Genomic DNA, 10,057 nt, shown 5'->3' on the forward strand with positions numbered 1-10,057 from the left:
ACATGTATGTATATATATATGTATATATAAATATATATATATATATATATATATATATATATATATATATATATATATGTGTGTGTGTGTGTGTATGTATGTATGGATGGATGTATGTATCTATATTCATGTAGTATACAGACTGTGTACGTATATACCACGTATGTGTATATATATGCATGTACAGTGTGTATATTAGGGGCGAGGGTGTGATTGGATGCATATGAGCTTGTGCTCATGAGTCCGAATCTGCAGTATGTAATGTATTTTACTGATGGTCAATGTCAAGCGTTTCTTAGCTTCGGCATAAGCGCTATATAAATGGGCATTTATTATTATTATTATTATTATTATTATTATTATTATTATTATTATTATTATTATTATTATTTATTATTATTATTATTATTATTATTATTATTATTATTATTATTATTGTTATAAACAAATTGTAATATCGCCCAACAGGCGTTGTGTCTCGTTCGATCTACACGTTACATGTTGCTATTGGTCAGGAACCATTCGTAAAGCGCGTTGAGCACGGTTGGTGGACATTGCGCTACGTAACAGCACGATTTGAAGTTGAGTTTAAGCGAAAAAATAAAAAGAGTTTGCATTTTTGAAAAAGAAAATTAAACCCGTTAACTGTTGTACTTTGGAAAAACTCGTGTTTAAAAATTTGGCCAGAAAACGTGTCCTTCAAATATAGATCAATTTAAATGACCTCTAAACCCTGGCATTCCTTGATCGAAGACCTCGCGATGTCTCAAGTTTGAGAGTTTTCGCCAAGATGTGCGTCATTTAAATCAATCGATAGTTGAAGGATGAGTTTTCTGGCCAAAAATTTAAAAATGCGAGTTTTTCGGCAGCTAGCCGGTTGCTCATTGACGGATTTTGTCTTTATTCAAAATATATAGATTCATCAAAATATGCGTACACCGAGTTTTGTTTAGCTTCTATTTCTAGATTTTAATTTATCTTATTTGAAAGAAGCCCCTACTCCAACATGTCTGTCGAAGAAATCATACACAAAAATTAAGCAATAAACATCGGGCCGTGACTGAGATCCTCCCTGCAAAGAGAGATGTACACCCGTAAACATTCATTATCGGCTCAAACGTGTTTATTGTGAGTTGGTATTAAAACAGTTCAAAATTTGGTTAAGTTCTTTACAGACACTGATGCTGTCTCCACCAACATTAATGAGTAGGCTCGCAGTGCCCGTCCACAAAGCGTATCAACCGCAGCAAAGAAACAACAAGAAATTACGAACTTACTCGAGTTAATCGCTAGGTAAACCAATCCGACACTCCACAAAGGCTAGGAACTTCATGGGGAAGAGATGGATATATCGTTCGAGATATCCTGGTTTACATAAATGTATGTGCCCGTTGGATACCGATAATGCTCATAGAAACGCATGATCACATTGAAAGAGGAAGTTTTCTTGACGTCGTAGAAGGGGGAGTCCCTTACAGTCCTGATTGAGCTCCAAGTGACTTTTTCCTTTAAGAACAAACAGATTACCTCAAGCAGGCAAATTCTGGCAGAGATGAAGAAGTGCAGGCAGAGGTGACTCGATGGTGTCGAAGTTTGCTACGTTAATTCCTCTTCGACGCGATCCAATAACTGGTATATCGTTTGCGGCTCTGTGTGGATGGGAACGGTGACTTTGCAGAAATTTGAAATGATAAACGGAAAGGAAATAAACTAAGCTTTGTTTTGATACCTTTGTCAATTTTGTATCTATTATAGTTTGTTTTTAATTACAAGAGCCGCGTCCAGACTTTTCAGAGTACACATGTATTGGGATGAAAATAGATCGTTCAACATAGACGTCTAGGTGAATCTTGAAAATACGCACACGTATACAAGCCTGTTTATTCATTATTCTTACGGTTTTATGTGGGGGCCTTTTTGTTCAAAATTTTACTTATCTTCTGTTACGTGATGTATAGGATCTTTGAACACAGCGGAAACCCTGAAAATACTCATAGGATACGTGTACACATATGTTTACTCATTAATCTTCAGGTTCTATCTACAACCTACAAATCCAGTCATGAAGTATTCCATCATTCTTGGAGCCATTCTGATGACAGCATTAGTCACAATGATCAATGGTAAGGGAATTTATATGTGATAACGTGGTCAGTCCTGCATTGCTGTTGTTGTTACTTTTTCTTTTCTTTCCGTTCACCTCTACTCTTTCTCCTGATACTATATATATATATATATATATATATATATATATAATATATAATATATATATATAAACAAATTGAATAAATAAACGCCTGACAAACCGCAAAGTAATAGCCTGTTTGCTTCAGTCAAGCAATAATGTGTGATGTCGGTGCTAAAAAAAAAATATATATATATAAGAGTAAAAAGAATAATCAAAGTCTCTTTCGGACATGGGACTCGATATAAAACCTGTCCTACTCTGGTAAAAACGCGTTTTTAAACATTTTGACCAGAAAACTCGTCCTTCAAATATCAATCGATTAAAATGACATCAATTTCATCTTGTCAAAAAATTCTAAAACTTTGTTTTTGACAAGACAAGAGTATTTTAATCGATTGATATTCGAGTTTTCTGGCCAAAAGTTTAAATACATGTTATTTTTTTAAAGAGTACGACAGTAAGGTGGCAGGGTTTTCTATTCAAATTTTCAAATCCACAAATAAACCAATCTACAACTTTCAACTCTTAAGTAATGAAAGGGCTGGTAGTTACCTTCCAAACTTGTAGAATTTAGAGGTCAAGGAATTGTTCCGACGTGTACATTCTTGCAGGTCTGACATCCGAACGCAATAATTATGAGCCTAGTTTAACATTGTTGTAATAGACATTATGTTGTGTCATTTTTTTAGATTTCCATTACAACAATGAGCTCATAATACATTGGGTTATCAGATCTGCAAATAAGTGCACGTCGACTAGACGTTTTAAAAAAAGAGCTTCATAATCACATCATTTAAAAAATAATTTATTTATCTTTTCATTCCACAGCTGGTTGTGTCACTGAAGGTGTCCATTATGAAGTAAGTATATCATAGCATTTTCTATTCATGTCCCTCCCTCTTCCTCATCTTCTTCGACTTCTTTTTCCTCCTCTTCCTCATCCTGCTCCTCCTATCCCACTCCTCATCCTCCTCCGTCTCCTTCCTCCTCCCCCCCCCCCCTCCACTTCCTCTGCTCCTCATCATCTCCTCCTCCCCCCCATCTCACCTCCCTCCTCCTCTTCCTCCTCCTCCTCCTCCTCCTCCTCCTCATCCATATTACCTGCCCATCCTTTTTTTCTTCAAAGAAACAGACTGACTTGTTCAAACAGAGTATATATATAGCTTTTCAGACAAAATCTGATGAAAAGTGATCACCTCAAAACTAAGAACTGAGTCCATGAAAACAGTGCAATATTGTTGATATGCGATGAAGCGCTTACAGCTGACAGAAGCAGACTTGACAGCTTTCACTAATACAAGTGGTGATACTACTTTTACAGTCCTTCCCCCACGTGATTGCAGTTGGTCGTGGTAAGGCAACATGCTAGCAAGTGTTGCCGGCCAAAACAATTGTAACCAACATACAAATCATGGTTAGCATTCAGTATAATCCATTAAAGAGAAGTTAGTCAGAACCAATCACCAATCTGGCGGTCGAAAAAAAAACAAAAAACGAACCCCCCCCCCCACCCAAAAAAACCCAAAAAAACAACAAACAAACAAACAAACAAACAAACAAAGAGATGTGTAAGGTAACTTCATTCATTCTATAATTTCAGGTGGGAGACACAAGGCTCGGGCCGAGCTGTCATACTTTGGAAACGTGCCTAGACGATGGAACATTCAGTTTAGTAGATCACAGATGTCAAGATCCCGATATCTGTATGCTCATTGACCATGGAAAACGCGAGTGTGTGTACCACTCTACTGTAAGTTTTTTTTCCTTTAAATTGTAACTTTGACAATCTTATAAATCGACTGACTGACTCAGTCTTAAATGTTGTCTATTGCCTCAAAGCGGGATATTTCTGGGTAATCCTGATGCTAAAAATAGATTTTATAGTTTAAACGAGCAGAAATTTGACATTTTGATTTTGTCACATTCATTGAAAAGTTTGACCATTCTCCTTAATGAGGCATATGAACTTTAACCCAAATCCCATTGCTTGGATTTGAAGCTCTGTTTTTAGCATCTATGTTAGGGGCAATGTGGTCTGGTGGTACGACACTCGATTTCGGACCAGAAAGGCTTGGGTTCGAGTCCAGCTCTGAGCTGCGCATAGATGAGTCCTCGGAAAAAGCGCTCTACTCACATTCTCTCACCGTACTCAGGGGCAAAATTAGTAACTGGCCGTTAATTTCGTTGTCTCTGTCGGAAAAAATGTAAAATCCCAAAACAAGCGTCATGTCACGTCCTACATGTTAAGTGTTGGCTATTGGCTTGGGACCCATTGTAAAGCGCTTTGAACACGTTTAGTGAATATTGCACTATATAAAAGCTCGCATTTTCTTAAACCACGGAGGATCACAAGTGATTATTATTGTATGTCCAAGTTATTCACTCCCGTCAAAATGAGTGCCATGACTATCAACCATATTATTTTAATGTAGCCAATCACAAAAAAGCCAGAGAGATTCTTTATCATATCTGTACCTAATTATTTTCAAGTCTGATACCTCAAATGGTTACGGTCTCATTGATGTTGTTTTGGAATTATTCTCAAACCACCGCAAAAATAGCCTACGCGTTATTGATCAAAGAGTAAAACAAACCCATGGATTACCAAACCTGCAATTAAGTGCTCGTCCAGATATCAATATTTGTAATGTTGGATATTAAAAAACGATCAAAAACCAAACTTCGTTAAATGTGTGAAATCAGGCTTAACCGAGTTGCTCAAATTTGCAGGTCTGATAACCGGACGCAATACGCTTCAACAGTCGTAACGTCAATTCCGACGTAATGACGCATGGTAACTTAGTAACTGGCTCTAAACTATCGGAACAATGGTGAAATATTTCTCCGACGAGCATAAAAGCGTATCCAGAGGAAAAAAACATTATAAATCTGATTTGACTTTTATACATTCTGATCACAAGGCATATGAAAATATCTAGCCAGCATGAAGAATAAAAAGTACCGATTTTTTTTGTTGAGAACCACGATGGCCGCCGTTGCTGGGCGACATCAGACTATTAAATCCAATTATGGACCTGTTTTAACATTGTTGGAATGGACAATATGTTTCGTTGGTTTACGAATATTTCCATTACAACAATGAGCCCATAGCATTTTAGGGTTATCAGACCTGCATATAAGTGCACATCGGGCTTGACAGATTTATGTTTGATATCTAATGGTAATTCATTCACAGCAGGACGGATATCCAGAAACTATGCGAATTGACGACTCATTTAAACTGAGCGTGTAAACGAAGAATTTAACTGATGTCTGACTGAAAACTGTCAGACAATCAGTTAATTTCTACTTTTACACGCTCAGAGTTTATAATTTGTTGTCACTTCACCTACAGTTTCTGGATATCCGACCAGTTGTGAATGAATTAAAAGGGCTACAATAGTATGCAGTGAGTGCATGGATTGATCCCCCTCTCACTCACTCAGTCCCATGACCAGTTCATTGCCGTGGGGGGGGGGGGGGTCATGCAGGATATAGAATTCACAAACTCACACCATTCATCACGGTATTTCTGGCCTTTTCAAGAATACTACTAAGGGGCCAGGCCTGTCCACTTTTTAATGTTGTCCTGCCACAGTTTCTTCTGACTCCATCTTCTTCTCAGTCTTGCACAGGTTATCGTGGTGGACAGTTCAGTGTTTCCGAACCACGACAGTTTCATTCTTTTCACTATTGACAACAGTGGGTTTTGTCCTCCTACCCGATTCCTTACCTAATTTTATTTGTCCTGTGCTCCAAACATGAAACTCTCAGAATTTTTCTGTAACTCTTATTTTCAAAAGCACAGATTCGTTTTTCTAGATCAGCAGTTAGAGTCCATGTTTCATAGCTGTAGAGCATGATGAAAAGTACCAATGATCTGTATAAGTATAGGTTGATTGATGACTGCCTTGATTATTCTTCATAATATGTTATTTTCAAAGCAAGACATACACTCACTCATTTGGTCTGCTGCTGACGGAAGAATGCCAATCTAATGAATGATGCTGGTAATCATAAAAATAGTGTGTTATGTGTTCAGCGCTGGAAGGCGGCTTTTCACAGAGCTTTTAAAATTATTGCATTTTACGGCTGTTTTAAGTGTTATTTCTATATAGGACGAATTTTATTTCATATTCAGAGGATTTCTTACGACTTTGTGCTGCTTTTGACGAAATTTCGTGAATTTTAAACAATTAATTTAGCAATATTTAAAAGTTTTGTAAATTTTTGCAAGGATTTTATCATCTATTTAGACCATTTTTGTTTACGTTTTACGATTTTCAGAAGAAAAAAAACAACAGTGAGCTATTTTAATCTTATTACAACGGTCGACGTTGAACATCGAAAATGACAACACCTAATTATTGTTATAACTTTTCACCCCAACACCTATGTACAATACGACATACAATTAATAATACACCGAATTTAGAAATAGTGAACATTTTGAGATCTTTTGAATTATTCAAGGCATACAGAAAAATTACAAATAGAGGAAATAAAGGTGGAAGGAAACAAAAACAAAAACCAGGAGAAGCCAAAGAAAAAATAAAAAACAACTCGGTCAAATTAAAACGCAATAATTTACATTCTACTAATAACAATGACGGAAGGCAATGGAAAACCACCGTCACTAACACGCTTTCCCGGACATCAGCTGTCCCGAACACGTTGAACGTTTCAAACTGGTGCGAAATGAAACAATCACATTGGCCACGTGGAATATACGTACATTAAAGAAATTGAAGATAAGAAAGGCGTCGTCGTTGGAGGGCAGAATATGAATAGCATAAGATACGCAGACGATGGTACTCTGATGGCCTACTCTCCAGAACACGTGAAGAAAATTTTAGAGATAGTGGTGTGCAAAAGTGAAGAGATGGGCCTGAAACTAAATATTGAGAAAACCGAATGCATGGTGGTATCAAAGAATGACAACAACGCGACCTTCCACTTGTCAAGCAAAGGAGAGACCATCAAATGAGTAAAGAAGTTTAAATATTTAGGCACTATCATCACCCATGACGCACGTGACATAGAGGATATAAAACAAAGAATAGCAATAGCAAAAAACGTGTTCCATAAAATGCGACCAGTTGTGTCTAACAACAACCTAAACTTGAAGACCAGAATGAAAAGTAGTAGAAACATGTGTTATAAGTACCCTTTTATACGGTTGTGAAACATGGACGCTTGACAAAGAATGTACGAGGAGGTTAGAGGCATTGGAGATGTGGGTGTATAGAAGAATGTTGAGGGTATCATGGACAGACGTGTACGAACGAGGAAGTGTTGGAGAATGTGAGAAAGAGAAGAATACTGATCGATAACACCAGAAAGAGGCAGTTACGCTTTCTGGGACATGTGTGGAGAAGAGACGGAATAGAAAAGTTGGTAACATCTGGGATGATCGAAGGAAAGAGAGCTAGAGGAAGACAAAGAACGACTTATCTAAATAACCTAAGAATGGCCAAATGTGACTTAAAAAGCAACACAGATTTTATGCGCACCGCAGAGGATCGTGATTCGTGGAGACAACTGACCGGCAACGTACTCAAGAGCACAAGCCACGATGGATGAATGATGATAATAATGATAATGATAATAATAATAATAATAATAATAATAATAATAATAATAATAATAATAATAATAATAATAATAATAATAATAATATTACTACTACTACTACTACTACTACCACTACTACTACTACTACTACTACTACTACTACTACTACTACGACTACTACTACTACTTCTACTACTACTACTACTACTACTACTACTACTACTACTACTACTACTACTACTACTACTACTACTACTAATTAATAATAATAATAATAATAATAATAATAATAATATAACAATAATAATAATAATAATAATAATAATAATAATAATAATGATGATGATGATGATGATGATGATGATGATGATGATGATGATGATGATGATGATGATAATAATGATAATGATATTATTAATAATAATGATTATTATATTACATTATAATATATACATTTAGGTAAAATACACTTGTTCTGCCAGCCAGATCAATTTGAGTTCATCACTCAACTGGTGGTCAAAAGATAATAATCAAAGGCTTTGTGACGTCAACTTTATTCATTTGTTCCATTTTCTTTTCAGCTGGACTGAGTACAACGCATCAGAGATGGTTACAACAGCAATGGAACTTACTCAGCTCTTATCCACTTAAAGCAAGCAATTCGGATTAACATTTTTTTTTCTCTTATAAATTCTAATTTTTAAAATCTTTGAGTGCAAAAACCCAAAATTGACTTTATTATGATTTTATTCTGACATGCATGTCTCTGATTGTTGTGTTGCTAAAGGTTTTGGACTGACAACAAGACTTGAATAGGGAACGAAAGTGTGGTGTAAATAAAATTAAAGTTGGAAGTGTAAAACAACAAAGAATTTACCGACCCAACCTGTCATTAAAATAGTTATACCACCTTTTGACTTAATATGTGACTAATTCATTATTAGTTCTCCGATGGACCGATTACACAATAATAATAATAATAATATAATAATAATAATAATAATAATAATAATAATAATAATAATAATAATAATAATAATAATAATAATAATAAAAATAATAATAACAATAATAATAATAATAATAATAATATTAATAATAATAATAATAATAATGATAACATTAATATAATAATAATAATAATAATAATAATAATAATAATAATAATAATAATAATAATAATAATAATAATAATAATAATAATAATGATTATAATAGTAATAATAATAATAATAATAATAATAATAATAATAATAATAATAATAATAATAATAATAATAATAATAATAATAATAATAATAATAATAATAGCATAATGAATTTATATAGCGCCTAGTTCCAATTAAGAATTACTCACTGGCGCTTTATATCAACACATTATGTATAATTATAATACACAAATATAGAACTGACATTTTAAAAACCACACAAATACGATTATAACATGATATTGTAATAAAATACATACTACGAGTCCAAATTATATCGCTCAGATTTAAACCGTTTTCTAAAAGTAAGCGGATTTTCACTATTTTTAGTTTCAATACTGATGGAGTTCCACAATCGGGGGTCATGGTGGTCAAAGGATTTCTCCTAAAAATGACTAAAGATTTTGGGGGTTCCCTTAGGAGATTTAAATTAGCAGATCTTAAATACACACTTCCAATGTGTTTGGAATCGGAGGAGTAAAGGGTGTGACGTCACGACTTCTCCGCCCTATTAGGTCTGCTCGTTAGAACCAAAGACAATTTTCTCTGTTTACTCAGCAGTGATAGTCAGTTGGTAGAGCACTCGCTTCACACGCAAAGGCACCAAGATCGATCCCGGCTGCAGTCGGAATCTTTTTCTGAGCCCCCGCCCCCTGTCCACTGTCAAAGTACTTAATTTGAGATCACCTAAAAGTCTCATCCAGACACAAGCACAGGTAGGTCCTCACTAAGGGGGATACACTCAAATGTTTACAATCATAAATCATATGTAAACAAAACATATTACAGTGTATAGCTGAGAGCTGATTACAAGGGGAAAACTAACTATACATTTGACTGTTTCCCTCTCAGTCAGGGCCAGGACAAAACCAAGTAATCTCTTTCCAAGAAAAAGACAGAAAGCAATTGGAAAACAGATAGAGGGGGATAGAAGACACAGTAAGTAGCTCCCTGTCCACTATGGGAGGTCAGGATCCCCACCCAGGGGAACAAATAGGTATCAGATGTAGATTCCAAGAGTTTACCAACAAAGCACTTCGTTTGAGATCATCTCCAAGTCTCATCAGGACACAAGCACAAGATCCAA

The 10,057-nt window shown here is 35.3% G+C and overlaps 1 long non-coding RNA gene across 1 annotated transcript in view; it reads left to right on the forward strand.

The window, feature by feature from the left end:
• LOC144978605 (uncharacterized) overlaps positions 1 to 8,491 on the forward strand; it is a 9,503-nt gene extending 1,012 nt beyond the window's left edge. The window contains exons 2-5 of the long non-coding RNA XR_013646551.1: positions 2,035 to 2,123; positions 3,017 to 3,048; positions 3,789 to 3,938; positions 8,344 to 8,491. This is a non-coding gene — a long non-coding RNA (uncharacterized LOC144978605). The remainder of the gene's footprint in view (positions 1 to 2,034; positions 2,124 to 3,016; positions 3,049 to 3,788; positions 3,939 to 8,343) is intronic.
• Positions 8,492 to 10,057: the final 1,566 nt, after the last annotated feature.

This window comes from Berghia stephanieae, chromosome 8 (assembly GCF_034508935.2).
Source record: "Berghia stephanieae isolate SIO BIC M18660-M18661 chromosome 8, UCSD_Bste_1.3, whole genome shotgun sequence".
Taxonomy (NCBI): Eukaryota; Metazoa; Mollusca; class Gastropoda; order Nudibranchia; family Aeolidiidae; genus Berghia; species Berghia stephanieae.